This window comes from Syngnathoides biaculeatus, chromosome 19, assembly GCF_019802595.1.
Source record: "Syngnathoides biaculeatus isolate LvHL_M chromosome 19, ASM1980259v1, whole genome shotgun sequence".
NCBI classification, from domain to species: domain Eukaryota; kingdom Metazoa; phylum Chordata; class Actinopteri; order Syngnathiformes; family Syngnathidae; genus Syngnathoides; species Syngnathoides biaculeatus.
Genome location: NC_084658.1, coordinates 12,903,624 through 12,919,487, shown reverse-complemented (window position 1 = coordinate 12,919,487; position 15,864 = coordinate 12,903,624). Strand labels below are relative to the sequence as shown.

At 39.5% G+C, this 15,864-nt stretch overlaps 1 protein-coding gene across 22 annotated transcripts in view; it reads right to left on the bottom strand.

The window, feature by feature from the left end:
- The window catches only part of dlgap1b (discs, large (Drosophila) homolog-associated protein 1b), a 131,801-nt gene that overhangs the window by 110,073 nt on the left and 5,864 nt on the right, over positions 1–15,864 (bottom strand). For 16 of the 22 annotated variants that reach the window (XM_061805474.1, XM_061805451.1, XM_061805450.1 and 13 more), the window contains exons 4-9: positions 15,268–15,337; positions 13,956–14,096; positions 13,659–13,865; positions 13,475–13,572; positions 13,272–13,382; positions 11,734–11,960 (exon numbers count right to left, since the gene is read on the bottom strand). The gene's annotated coding sequence lies outside the window, so the exon portion shown is untranslated. The remainder of the gene's footprint in view (positions 1–11,733; positions 11,961–13,271; positions 13,383–13,474; positions 13,573–13,658; positions 13,866–13,955; positions 14,097–15,267; positions 15,338–15,864) is intronic. The other 6 variants (XM_061805455.1, XM_061805462.1, XM_061805453.1 and 3 more) reach the window with 5 other exon arrangements.

Below are 15,864 nucleotides of genomic sequence, written 5' to 3'. Positions count from 1 at the left end.
TGTGTACGCTCACTGTTGGGAGTCACTTCAAACTGTTCTAGCTTTTGTAATAATGACGGGGGGTCGCACGGCACCGGCGCCTCGGCAGGCTGTTGGAATTCCCCGAGATGTCTTCACTACGCGGCGACTCGTAATCATCACCGGAGCGCTACGAACAACTTCAAACGGGATATGTCTGTCTCAAACTGTTTGATGAGAGGGCAAATTGGCTGTTGGCTGCTGATAGGCAAGAGGAAACATCTTCTGATCAGCAAAGTCTGCCCACACCTCCATTCGGCCCAAAGCTACATTTGTGTTTAGGTCCCTTGACTTTATGCCAGTATTATTGATCATACAATGTTTAATTAATCATCCACCCATTTTCTTAGCTGCTTATTCTCACGAGGGTCGCAGGGACTGCTGGAGGCTATCCCAGCTGTCAACGGGCAGGAGGCGGGGTACACCCTGAACTGGTTGCAAGCCAATCGCAGGGCACATGGAGACAAACAGCCGCACTCACAATCACACCTACGGGCAATTTGAAGTGTCCAATTAGTGTTGCATGTTTTTGGGATGTGGAAGGAAACCGGAGTGCCAGGAGAAAACCCACGCAGGCACGGCAAGAACAGGCGGATCCGGGATTGAACCTGGGACCTCTGTGAGGCCAACGCTTTCCAGCTGATCCACCGTGCCACCGCTATATCATTCTAATTAAAAATAATGTGGTGGAACCTAAATGAACTCAAACTACAACCACCCCCCCCAAAAAAAAAAAAAAATGTAGAAATCTGTGACGACAGTAAGAGTTGAAAAAAGATCTCGGGAAAAAATAATTATATTTTCACTCTCCAATAACCACATAATATTTGAAGCAAAATGGATTGCTAGCAGCTCCTCCTCTTAGCTCCTCACGCTTTGTACAAATAATCCATCTTTAATCTGTCAACCGCATCGTGTGATGGAAAAACACAAAACGGAAACTAAAATCGTACACTTTTTTCCCATCTTGACAGAGTAAAGTACAATGAAAGTCAATTGAATCTTTAATTTTTTTTAGCTCATGGAAACGTGGATCACAAATACTACGTCGTTATGACATAAACACGGATAGCTAAATAGCCAGCTAGCTAGCTAGCCATCTAGGTAGATTAGATAGATAGATGTATCGCTAGATAGACAAGGTGAAAACAATTGGCCCCTCGCTGACACCGTTTGCCTAATGAGCAGTTCCATCTCACTTAGGGCCGTTAATGGTCCGACATAATTGCTACGGTGGTAATGTCAGGGCGCTCAATCTCCGGTCCAATAAATTCCATTTAGATCCGGTAATCTATCCCATTCGATATAGTTTCCAACAGATCGTCATGAAACATAAAAAGCGCTGGCCAGTGTCCTTGGAACATGTTGGACAGTACAAAATTAGCAGTTAATTTGAAAGTAACGAAGAATTGTTGCCAATTTCTGTGAATAATATAAAGAGTCAAGCGTTCATCTTCATATAACAATGAATGTGAATCGTACAAACAGACCAACACAGGGAAATGGCTCTTTTACAGTTACTGCCGCTAGAGCCTGACGTATCTTAATCTTGGAAGTTTATCCTTGTTAATTAGCACCTTGGACAGTTAAATTAATCCCACAACAAATAAATCCAATTAAACACATTAAAAAGTTGAAAGGATAAGAAAATAGACTGACACACTGAAAGATATTCAGCACAATTGGTCGAAAGGTGGCCACTTTTCTAGCTAGCTAGCTCGGCTATTACAAAGATAAAGGTAAACAACATACAGGCGGGGCTGGGATTTGAACCCTAGTCCTCAGAACTGTGAGGCAGACAGTAAAAAAGATCAGCGGTGCAAAAAAAAAAAATATTCAATTAAAATATAAGAAAATGGGAAAAGAGACAAAAAGAACCAAAATGGTTAAAGATATTTATCTAAAAAAATTACATGAGGGCATTACCCCCCCCCCCCCATTCTTATCTATTATTTTAACTAGTTAGAAAGTTTGGACAACTTGTCTAAAGCTATGACATATGGTGCAAAAAAAGCAATTTAAAAAAAATGTAATGTTTTGATCTAAACTGGGGGGAATTTTTTTTTCTCCTCTTTTCTCCAAGGTAGTCAAGCGCTTTGCTCATGCTATAAGAAATGCTGTGAAAAACAATGTAATTCAAATATGTAAAACAGTAAAAAAATAAATAAACACGTTAAATATTTGGATCAAAATGAACTTTTAGTGTTTTCCCCTTTATTTATGCTAGCTAGCACTTCGGGAAACTCGGCTAATGCTACGACACACCATGTAAAAACAACTTAAAAATATAAAGTGATGAAAAGATGTCAAATAAGGTCATATATTTAAAAATAACCATTTAATCTAACATGCAGACCATTTTTCCCTCTACTTTTGTCAACACAAGGTAGAGCTACAAACAACCACATTACTGCTACCACAAATGTGAAAAATAAATAAAAACCCTAAATATTTGGATCAAAATGAAGATTTTGTCCAACGTGACCTTTTTCTCCACTTTTTAATCGATCCTAATTAAGACTTTGCAACCAGGCTAATATTCCAATGAAAAAAATCCAAGAAAAATCCGTGCAAAGATATGAAGTTAGCGTTCCCTTTACGGACGTTCATTTCTCCATCATTATCCAAACGAGTTGAATAATGATGCTAACAACAGTTGGAAATATACTGTAATGTTCAGTTTGTGTAAATGCTCACACATCAGCCGTTCTAATCAAATATTTTTACCGTGTCCTTGTTTGACGGGTCTGCTTTTCAAGATATTGGATACTTTTTTTCCTTTTTATTTTTTACACAGCAATCTGTCTTAGCTTTGCTGATTTCTGCTGAGCGTATGACCCAGCAACCAGGATTTCCGCGCTCTTCATCAAGCCATATTCAATCCATTTCTGCCCCATCTGCCGACCATCCGAAACGCTTTTTGCTCTTAACCGGGAGCCCCGAAAAAAAAATGGGAGAGGGAAACAATGAATATTTGTGACAGCAGATTGGATGCTGAAAAATTCAGTGTCAATTTCACAAGTCGCCGACCAGAAACATGATGAAAAAGTCGTGTGGCATGGCATCCAATTTTTTTTGTTTTGTGTGTGCATGCACACGCACATGCACACGCACACGCAGGATGCCAAATATTCACATTTGTCAGACATCTGTGACGAAAGATCCAAGTTATGAGAATATGTCGCAAATGAGGCTCTCTAGTGCACATAAACTTCTCGTGATGTTTCTTTTGCTTGCAGCTCCAAACAATAATAGTGACATGGCGTCCCCACTTATCATCAGTGAGTGTTTATTTTCTATCTTATTGGCTAGGATAATAAATTCAGATAATTTTTATGTATTAAAAAAATGCCACAACAGTTACAGTGTAAACTGCTACTTTATACTTTAATATTACTACTATTACTACTTTAATATTTTGGTCACCTTGTTTACTGTGGCATCATGGAAATAATGATAAATTCGAGCTAACAAATATTGCAATAAAGGCATTAATAATCGATAACTAAAAATATACAAAATATTTTATTTTAAAAATATACAATATACAAAAAAAAACATTATAAATGTGATAGTAAATTAACGAACATTTTATTCTGCAAAATAATGTGAATAATCTAAATGAAAACAGCCATGATGAAACCGGTCTGTGTAAAATAAATCAACCATGTTTTGGGGGGATATTGTGAAAAATTTGCCATGTATGTAAATAATGTTTTAAATGTCTCGTAAATTATTATAAAATACAAAGTAAAATTATTGAATTGCTTTTTGATGGCAATAGCTTGAAAAGGCCATTTTTTTTTCAAATTTTATGCTGTTAAAAATAATACATAATACAAATCTAATGTACAGTTAAAGTCAACGCTACAGAGTACGTGACGCGAATCTGGCACCCGCGATCCAATCCAGTCTTCCCATCTTTTGGGCTTGGTGCCGACATGTTTCAGTCGAGAGGGTACCAAAGAGGGAGTGCGACCGAGACTTGTGCTGACACTGCCAAATACGCTAAACGAACTGATCTTGAGCCAGCTCATTAACATAAACACCCTCCAGCAACTGCAGGTACCACAGAGGTCCAACGCAATCTCTTCTATGACTTCTAAAAACATTCTCATGGGAAATATTCTCGAGTATAAAATGTCAGATAAAATCACAACAAAGCACAAAATACTCAATCTGCAGTTCCCCGGAATATTGCGGTTAACCTAGCGCCCTGCTACATCGATTATTTTGCGGTCTTGTCTCTCATGTCTGTCGGTCATATCTCACTTACTAGCATTTAAACACAGTAATAAATTGTGGTTATGTGTACTACAGTACGCGGGCTATTGGTAGCTGTATCGCGACAGAAGCAAAAACAGACCCTTTGCGTCACGTTAACTGGATACAAAGTGCATTCGAGCACCACCAAAACAAGTCGCAGATGAAAAAACACCATCAATGTACTCAATCTAACGAAAATAACTCTAATACCCCATGAGATATGACATAGCATGACTGAGCACATAAACAGGAAGTCTTTCTAACGTCAAAATGTGCAACATTCCAAACAGTCCAAGCTTTTAAAACCTATAAGGTCAATGAGAAAGTTTTGCTTTGGCACCAAGAAGTATGTTGAAGTGAGGGGAGGAGATTCCTTCACACAGGCCTTAGCCCGATATGATGGAAAAATAGTACTTTTCACCCATCTTGTGACAATGAAAGGCAATTCCAAAACTTTTTAACAGTGACATCAATGGACCTTTCCGACCTGTCAATCACTCATACAATAATAGCCAATCAGATAGCGGCGTTGTCTTAACCCCTGGCTTGACACGCCCCTGCCGCCATGTTGTCCCACGAGCAATGCTGGTTGTCAGTAGCGTGCGCTTGGGAAACTTAATGTTACGAAGAAAATGGTCCTCAGATGCGCTTGGGGAACGTGCAATTCTGATGAACGATATCTTGCTAGCTTACAAGGGGCCCGCTTGATTCATTTTCCAAAGCTTAAAACACAGTTGACGAAGTGTCTACCATGGATTAAGGCTCGCGGAAGAGCACACGTACAACTAAATGTGAACAATATCAACAAACACAAGGCTGTATGTATCTTCTCTGAGTTTGATTGAATTATTATCAGTACCTTATACATTGCAGGAGAACAACTTTGACTTTGTTAGTGTATTACTGATCTGCTGAACAAAGTGTGCAATGTTTTATGCCAAAGAGTCGAGTTAGGGATACGTAAATGCACCACGGCATGCAAGAGAAATGTCTATTTGCCAATTTGTATCAATCGGATTTTTAAGATGGAAAAATGGGTTCCATCACGAGCCAAGTCAAATGAATACACCCACTCACTTATAAAGACTATATTTATATTACTCGTGATCTTTCCAAGTAAAAACTACTCACCCTACGTGTGCGGTACAATTTCACTATTTTATCCTGTTGGATTTCAATATGAAGTTTGTGACGCGTCAAACTTTTTTCGCATCGATCGGCAATGTTTTGCTGCAGCTCTGACATTGCGTCCTGCTCCGTCCAAAATCTGAATTCCGTGTACATATCCTTGCGTGAAATAGTTGCGACCTCCCTGTAGAACTCTCTTTGACAAGTCTGTCGCATTTGGCAAAAAAAACAGACCGCAATATTATCTGGAATACACGATAGAGAATCGATTTCTACCATGTTCTGTTCAATCGCCATTTTAAAAGCTTGTGGGACATGGCTAAGGGGGCGGAGCTTAAGATCGCCATCGGAAAGGTCCATTACTGACTAACTTTCCTTATCCACAAACAGTACACAAATAGAAGTATTGCTCGAGCAGTTTGTGAAAGCATCACTGCCGAAGGACGGTTCAGTTGCGTTTGTTTTTTAAAGAACTGTTTAAACATTTATTTTTGCTCCAATAAAAGTTTAAGTTTCAGACCGCTGATTTATGCGGTGAAGTCTGGCACGGTTTGCTTGAACTGCAAACTTGAGTTGGCACGTTTCTTTCGCACGGCCTTCCTCTGCATGTCAATTCCACGAGTTTGGCTGAAAGACGATTCTCGTTCGCTCGTGTTCGCCACGTTCGGGAGACCGCTTGGCCGCTCATTCGCCCACTCAAATGGCCGCGTGCGTCTTTGCTTTCCCTGCTGGGTGAATTCCTGCGATCCCCCGCCTTTGAATGAAAGAGCGCGCATGGAGGTGCGTGGGAGACTTCTTTATACGCGCGGCAGACAAAAAAGGCAGCGAGGCAGGCGGATCGCTGGCCCCCTAAAATAAATGGATAGGTCGGCGGCAAATGAATCAAAGGCGGGCGAGCTTGAGATCATCAGAGAAAAGGCACTCGGCGTGGAGATCAAAAGAGGAATATTTGTGCACCTGTTGCCTCTCGTGGGGCCGACTGGGAAGCGCATGCTGCGCTAAAGCGAGCGTTGAAGTGCTAAAGACGGGGTTCTCAAAGGTTTTTAGGGTTAGAGGAGAAATATGTTCCAAGGACCCCAGCCCCACATAATCCGAACGCCAATTAAACCTGACATGTGATCCCCGAAAGGCCTGAGAAATTAAAAAGTATCAAAATATTGAAATATCTGCATTTGTATGCAGTGTCTTACGCCAACAATGCTCAAACCAATATATTTTGCAATATTTAACAAGGCTAAACAGCATGCACCAAACGAGCGGCCATTATCATTTCTATGATTGCTTATCCTCAGCTTATCCTCACCAATCACACTAATTGTGATTCAAATTGAATTTTGTCTGCGCATAATTTTTTTAGTAGGCGCTTTATTCGTGACATCAATTATGCATCGAAGTGTTAAAGTGTATTAAAGGCTTGTCGAACTGACGGTATTAAAGGAAAAAAAAAAGTTCATTTTCAGAATCTCTTGTTGCTCATGTTGAGAGCATAAATGCTGAAAGAGGAGATGGACCACAGAGACGTACTGACACACTCAATTGACAGCGCACCTCCAAAAACTGGACTAGCCAATCCTCCGTAGACTACAACGGGCTGCCAGTGAAGGCATCAGAAGACTGACTTTTTGTCTTGCTTTTTTTTTTTTTCCTGGTTTGAACTTGTGAATAAATCGGGCTGGAGAATTGTCTAATTGGGATCGCAAGAAAAAGCTCATCATTCATACATGCGATGGTTTCTCCTTCTCAAAGACAGTTTGAAATGTTACAATGTGAGCCGGCGGAAGGCGAATTTGGGAGACGGATGCGAACTTTGTAAAACCGCGCGATCGTCTACATTATGAATGCATCTGTGCTGGTTTTCGTAGACCGCACTTGAAGGGCTAACTAAAACGCTAACTTTCCAATTCATGAGTCGGATGTGTGATCGGTAAGGGCTTAGCTCTGTCAAAACACCACTAGTCATTAATTTAATTATGATACATGCGTTGACAATGTATCTTCGAAGAAACAACAACACAATTGAGGACTTGAGGACAAGATGACGCCCTATGGTCCACCAGCCAAATTCAACATACAAATGTACAGCTGTTATAAATATTGTTCCCTCCATATGTTGGCTCATATAATTTGAATTAGTCAGCTCGTATATTTTTTTCCCCCCTGAAATTCACAGACAGTCCTCACGTTTTTAAGGTTTATGGAATCATAAGAGGACTGAAGTCAGGGCCCTGTGGTACACCAGCAGCTTAATTTAATTATTAAGATACAAAAGTGCAGGTATTTTTTACCCAACCCAATGTCTTGAAAAAAACATTTTTTTCACGTATTTTGTGCTGTGTTGGACATCGAGCAAGCCACACACAACAGACAAGCGGGAAGCATAGACTGCGAGTCGGACGAACAGACTTTTTGTTCCTTGAGGAGAGAGGAGCTTCACTTAGCCTAGATTTGTTAAAAATTATAAAACAGTGCACGTACACATGCACTCCAAGGGCATTTTTGGGAAAATCAAATCATCTGTAAAACATTTATCGCATGTTTAAGTAATATTATAAGAGGAGTTTGAAAGGATATTAAACTGTTTTGGAATCGTAGCTGGTAGTATATTTACAATTCAAATGATCAATATACATGTAGTTTTTCACTATTTACGGCAAGGATGGGTGCCTATCCCTGCAAATAAAGCATCCAACGCTTTCCCGGCTCAAGCACCTAAATGCATTAGAGCTCCCGTTAAAGTTATTAGTTCCGCCAGCGCCATTAGTCAACACCCGGCCGCTTCCTGAGCGTCGACTAAGTCGTCCATTCTATTCAATATTTTAGTTAGCCGGAAGAAATTTTGACTGCAGGTTAACACGCGACCTTGTCCATGTATTTCATCACATTGTGGCTTTTTTTTCCCAATTTGAGCAATTGTGCAATGAAGTTTCAGGAAGCATGTTTCTGTTTGACCTTGTTGGCTCCCGTAAAGAAAATACACTGCTAAAAACTGTTGTTTAGCACCGTACTTGGGGGATAATAAGCCTAGCGTGACACACCAACACCCGAGAGGCTTTCATTTTCTATTTTCTATGTCGTGACACTGATTCCGTGTGATCTGTTCATAACCTTTAAAGGGCGTCGCCGCTTTCCTGCCGTTTAAACGCATTTCAGAAGTGTCACCGTTTGTTCATTCTTCTCCGTCTCAAAGATTCGGACCATGCAGGGGCTCCCGATTCATTGGACGGGTGACATTTTTTTCCCCTCGTTTTTTTTAACCCTCCCTTCTCACTCAACGTTTGCTCGCTATGATTAACGAAAAGCATAGCAACTTTTTACCTTCAGGCCAAAAAGAACGCACACTCCTCCTCGTCACTTGCATTCAACAAAGCTTCTTAATTTACTGTAACGCTTCACCAATTATACAAAAGCAACAAGAGGGATCAAAAGAATTGTTTGCATTCTTGTTATGGGCCACTTCTTTCTTGGCAATTTAAATGCATGCAGGAACACGGACAAAAACAAGAAATTGCTTTTTTGTGCTCTTTCTGTAAAGTCCCAACATCCCACAATATGATGCTAAAGCCAGGGCTAAAAGAAAAGTACAAACAAGCGTTCAGGAATATGTTGAAATGATACATCTCTACAAAATCTCAAAAAACTATTTTCTCAACGCATTACTTGTCTGTGATTAAGCCAACGAAATTAACACATTAAAGCACCAGCCATAATTAACACAATCACATTATACCAAGCAAGTAACTCAAACACAATCACATTATACCAAGCAAGTAACTCAAACACAGCTGCTGAAACTATACAGCAGGGTTCAAATCAGGCTTTCAGCCTTCCTGTGTGGACTTTGCATTTCGTCCCACATTCCAAAAAGGTTCATCGAGGACTCTAAAATATCCAATCAATGCTTTCTTGTTGATATGTGCACTGCGATAGGCTCCAGCTCATCTGCAACCTTCGTGAGGATAAGTGCAATCGAAAATGAGTGACTGGAATCACATATGACCACAAAATTAGATGACTTAGAGGGGAGCCCTGTGATACACAAACTATCAAAATCAGATATGGCATAATCAAAGTTTGACAGTAAAACCGGGATAACACACGGACATTTTCAATTACATGAATGTATGTAAATATTTCTTTCTGCTTGTGTTCCCTTTTATAATACTTGCATGATTTTGCTCTCTCCTTTGAATTATGTTTAATACATCATTTCTTTTTCACATTTGATTGTACATCCATCCATCCATCCATTTTCTGTGCCGCTTATCCTCACAAAGGTCGCAGGAGTGCTGGAGCCTATCCCAGTTGTCAACAGGCATTAGGTGGGGTAGAACCTGAAGTGGTTGCCAGCCAATCGCAGAGGAACACAGAAACAAACAGTCGCACTCGCAAATCACACCTTGAGGCAATTTAGAGTGTCGAATTAATGTTGCGTCTTTTTGAGATGTGGGAGGAAACCGGAGTGCCCGGAGAAAACCCACGCAGGCACGGGGAGAACATGCAAACTCCACACAGGCGGGGCGGAGATTGAACCCGGGTCCTTAGAACTGTGAGGCCAACCCTTTATAGCTGCTCAACTGTGCTGCCTTGATCGTACATATAGACAAAAAGAGATTTCTGCTCATGTTAGTGGGGGATATTTTCTCAATCAACACCGCTGACGTCAGCGGCCACACTTCAAGATGACATGTGAGCTTTTTGATATGTATATTACTGTCATTTATCGTCCCGGTTTCACGCTCTCATTATCTGCAATTAGACCACAAGAGAACTTTTGTAATAATTGCCCGCCTCGCTGGATAGATGAATTTGCATTTTTGCTTCTGGTCCGCCTGCAAAGCAAAAAAAAAAAAAAATCTATTAGGCCGCTAAGAGACAATTGCTTTTAAAAGGATGGCGCCGACGACAGAGCGCTTGCACTGCCGCTGTCGGTGCGGTCGTCAATGATGGGTAAAATTTGTGTTGAAGTTACAAAACAACAAGCCTGGCTACCATACAACAAGCGGGTGCAAAAGTACTCACACTCTGTGCTCAGGTAAATGTAATAAATAGAGTCAAATGCACTTAAGTGGAAAAGTAAATAAAAATGAGCTTTTACTGCTAATTATATACAAAAAAAAATTATTAACCTATCAGCCTGGGACTCACCAACACCCTGGTACATGCGTGATATATTGATACATCAATTTCAAATCTAATCAGTTGTGCCATTGTAATACTGTCCTGTCGAAACCCCTCTGGTTGTGCAGTTGTACCTAATGAAGCGTCTGGTGAGTGTACACACCGGACTGAACATGTCGCATAAGCGCCGGCGGGTAATACATACTCGAGCAGACCGTAATTGCGCACACACACTCTGGCCTGACCTTTCTGGCATTACATTGTCAACGACCACATGCTGAAATCTTTCCTGGTAACAATCTACTTGTAAGAGGCGTGCACGCACATACAACAATGCAAGCACACACACAAAAGTATAAATATCAGTGGATATGATACATAATGCCTCAATGGAAGTCATTGTATCTGAGGGACACTTTTATGCTTCCTCTTCTTGATTCCATGTGACATGTAAAGATATTTGGACATTGTTTTCTATGGGTGAGTAAAAAAAATGGTTAAAAAATAGCTTCAACATAACAATATCCTCATGGAAGAGTGTAAAGAGAGTAATAAGGATAACAGTTATAAATACATAATTTTATGCATTTCAATTGCAGAACTCAAAATATATATGGGGCATTTATTTTTATGCATGAATATGTTTATTTTTTCTTACTTTCTACAATGTCTATTTTCTGTTTTACAAAACTGAATGTTTGTGCTTCTGATAAGTATAGATTCATTTTATTGATGTAATTTTTTTTAATCAATGGAGAAATAATCTATATTTTGCATGTATTTTTTTTTATTTACCTTCGATTTTTAATTATTGGTGGTAATTTTATTTACTGTAATGTGTGTGTGCCACCTGCTGGTGGCTTGCGTGAAGAAGGTCACTGACTGCACAGTCAGGAAACCTTAAATAAAGGGACTGAAGGGCATCAGCGACTGTGTAGTCCGAAACCACAACATAATCTGCCACATCAAATATGGCAGACATTTTGACGTCACAAAATAACAAGGTAATCCCACTTAAAACGGCGTGAAACATATGCTAATAAAATTCACAATCAAAGTGCAACAAGTTCAGAATTGGAATTTCTTTCACGTTGTATTCGTTTGAGTGTTTATCTATTCAGTGCATGACCAACATCAAACTTTGTTCATGTTTAACCAGCTATCGGTGAGCTAATCATGTAGTTAAATGTTAGCATAGATTACCTGCATGGGGCTGTATTTTCATGGTGACGGATGACTGTGGATGTTGTAAGGTTTGTGAATTTCTCCAAGTATGAGGTCCTCGTTCTCTTGTTCCCAATTTCATCCATTTTCTGAGCCACTTATCCTCACATGGGTCACGGGAACGCTGAAGCCAATCCCAGCTGTCATTGGGCAGGAGGCGGGGTGCACCCTGAAGTCGTTCACAGCCAATCACAGCAATTTTATCACTTTTAAAAAAAAAAAAATTCCGTGAAGCCAAATTAAATTACTTCAGGCTTGCTCTTCTCCATTATTCTTTCTTCATGAAGCGCCCCCTGCACTCCGAGCTCGATTTTTGGGGGTTGCAATCTTTGAAGCATCCACCCCCACAAAATAGAAATTACTCTTTAAAAAACAAATCGCGCTCTTGTCATGATTGGTATTAATTTGACATAACTACTATAGTTAAAGCGGAACATAGCAGTTGTGCAAAGTAATAAAATTACGTCAACTTTAAAATTAGACAATTCATTGATTGATTAAATGACGTCAGATCATGAAATGCAATGCAATTTGTTGCTCGCAGCAATAGTTGATGTCAAAAATCAAGAAAAGTACTGTATAATGAAAATGTATCAAAAAACACTTTCAAGAAAACAAGAAACAAATAACCACAATATATTCATGATTATTTATATAAATACGGGATACAAGACAAAAAGATAACATGAAAATGTGAGGGTTTTTTTTATTTTTTAATTTTTCCTTTTTCAAAAGAACGATACAGATTGTAAACAGGTACTGTGTAGCAATATAGAATAGCGGTAACTATTTTAAATCAATAGGTGGCAGTATTGAGTGCGTTTTACAAACCGCGTCTAAACTCAGTGACTCGAGAAAGGGAAACAAGCGGAAGTGATGGGAACAGCCAACGTGGGGAACAATTGCTGGTGTTGAAATGTCAACAGTCACTCTATGTTGAAAAAGTTTGTAAGGGAGCAGCTGATTGTGGACGTCGACGAATTCTGCAGACTGTTTGAAAGACCGAATTTGTGGCGAGAGAGACGGGAGACCGAGCGACAACTGAAAGTTGTTTGCTGCACTCAACATGTTACACGTCCAAGATTTCTTCATTTACTTGGACTTAACATTGTAGATAATACTAAACCGTTGAATAATTCGAAAATGGCCTGTTCAAACATTTTCATGATAGCTTTACAATCGATTGGAGAGGAAAGTTTCTGTCACAAAATTTCCAATGATTAAATACATATTTGGACAAGTCAATTTGTGCAGATTTGTGACTTAAAGTATCATAAAAATCCTTGATTTTATCCAATTCTTACAAATCTGTACCCAGTGTGTGACTGGAGTGAATAAAAAAATGGTGTTATGTAATGCAATACATTATACCATATATTTTTTTTCAATATTTTCAGTAAAGGGGTGATCAAGAAAGCAATTAGTGACACTTAAAGCTTGAAATTCTTCGTGAGCAATGTAATGAAACATTGTTGCATATCGAGTCCTGTTACATAAATACATAAATTCCTACTTACATGTAGTTCATGACCTCCTGGATGAATCGGCACTGTGCACCGGGGGACATTTTTGTTGGTTGGCCACTTCTAGAAGTGTTTTCTCCATTTCTGCACGTCCATCGGTGTTAACTACATATATGCATAATTATTTTATTAATGATTTTTTTGATTTACATCCTGAGGCTGATAGAAAGTGAAGGAGGTGAAAGCGTTCAACTGACTGATCTCTCTGAAGAGTGAAGACAAGCCACAGCTTCATCGTCATACGCCAAGTCAAGACCACTGAGCGGGACCACTACCAGACGACCTCTCAGCTCCACTGTCAGACATTGACATCGCAGACAATATGGTAAAAGATCATTTTGAATACCTCCTTGATTAGTCTGACTTCATTCCACGTCATACCATATCATATTTGACCCATGTGATTGATACTGTTTGTGCTGCTCGTGTCCTGCAGACGTCCACCTGATAGGTCGTCAGGGAAAACAACCCCGTTTGGAGAAGTCCGGGTTGGACCTGAATGGTCCACAGGCCTCCTAGCAATGAAGAAGAAGAGGAAGCTACAAAGCCACACCACATTAAAAGGGAAGAGGAGGATGCAGAACACCCCTAATAGGAAAGAGGAAGCGGAGGAGTCCAATGTCAGCAAATTCCCACTGACTTGTGTCTCAATGAAAAGGGAAGATGACGAATACAAACCACGCAAGTGGTCAGAGCTTCATCATCAGAGCCCAAGGGGAGACCACTGTGGAGGATCACCACGAGACAACCGCTTAGCTCCAGTCAGACAGCGACGGCATGGAAGAACCTTTGAGGAGGGACCAAAACTGTTGAAATGTTCTGAAAAACGGACAAGAAAGCTTCTCAAACACACAGGACGCATCACAAACGTAAACAACATTCCAGCTGCTCTGTTTGTGGTAAAATGGTAAAACACTTTTGTTGCTCAGTTTCCAGTAAAACCTCCACCAAAAAGTCAGATGTGGACAGACAAGTGAGCACGCACACAGAACTCTGTTTGCAGTAAAAATATTCTTTACAAAGGCGCATCTAGAATCATATGAGGACACACAGTAGGGAGAAACCCTTTCATTGTTCTCTTTTAAGCTTTTTCTGTTCAACACAACGTGGCAGAACACGTGAGAACACACAAGGAGGAAAAACCTGGTTTCCTTGATGTGGAATAAAACAGTCCTTGGGGGAAAAAAAAGTGTGAAAAGCACACAGGAATACAAACAGGGGGGAAAAAAAACTCTTTTTGTTGAGCAGCTTGAGTCAAAACATTTCTATTTTTTTTTGGGGGGGGGGAGCACACACATGGAAAAACACAGAAGTATAATCTTTTGGTTGCTTAATGTGTACCAATACTTACTACCAAAGGTCACATCAGGAATTAAATGTGATAACGCACAACAGACCGTGTATTGTTTTTGTTGAATTTGCATTCTTCTGAAGAGCTGCAAATGCTTTTTTTTTTTTTTGTTTTTTTTGTATGGAGCCCGGGAAAAAGAATTAAAGGTTGACAAATAACAAACTTCTGTAATATTCATATGTGTCATTGTTCTTCTGGGTAAAAAGCTATTGGGAATTGTGATTCAACTGGACTCTGCACATCACAAACAGTGTGTACGGGAGGACAGATTGAGTTTCCCATAAACATTTATTTTTTCCCAGCAACACCGCTCTTTGGCAACAAGACATTAAACATGAAACCAAAAATGGGCCACACAGAGGTTACAGCAGTTACTTTCGTAGTTGCATAAGACACATTAACCAAGATACATTTTATCAGCCTCAAAGTTGGACAAAATAACACAATATCGGCCCGACTGACCATTATTTGAACTTAGTAAGTCATGATTTTTTGTTTTCAAATCACCATTCTTGACAGTATAGACATAACCATCTGTTAACATCGTGGCAAAATATTAAATGCGACTGAGTGGCCGATTTCTTTTTTTTTTTTTTTTTTTTTTTTGCTTTCTTCTGTGTGATTGGTGGAGAAAATAACCTGAGCGTTCAGCCGGTGATGAGCGAGGACGCCGATTGGCGGTTACGGGGGTGTTCCGTCCCAGTGTTTTCTGTGGATGCACAAGCCACATCAATACACAGGGGCTATTATTGATGTCATATGACCTGCGCTCTCTTTCAGTGCAGCTTCGGGTTATGCAACAGCTCACGCAGCCAACAATTCAGTTCAACTTTTGTGTGTAGTTTTTGCTCTATTTTCCAGAGCAAAAACCATTTTTCCCACAACCCTCGGGGAAAAAAAACATTTTAGATAAATAGGCAAAGTACTTGGAAAGTAAACTCAAGAACAGATATATAATTTTCTGTAATTTATTTTTGTCATAAATGTTAACATACTTTATTCTACTGTTATTGTATTTTACTTCATTTACTTGTACTTCAAACAGTAGATAGGTACATTAGGATTTGTTTTTTACACATCGGATTTATTTTTACTGTAAATTGCAATTTCATTTCACTTTTGACATTTTTCATGTTCTTGTTTTTTTTTATAAATACAGTATTTTCTATTGTTGTTATTTTCATTTATTTTACTGGGAAATGCTAAAGTTGTATTTGAAATATAATTTCATTTACT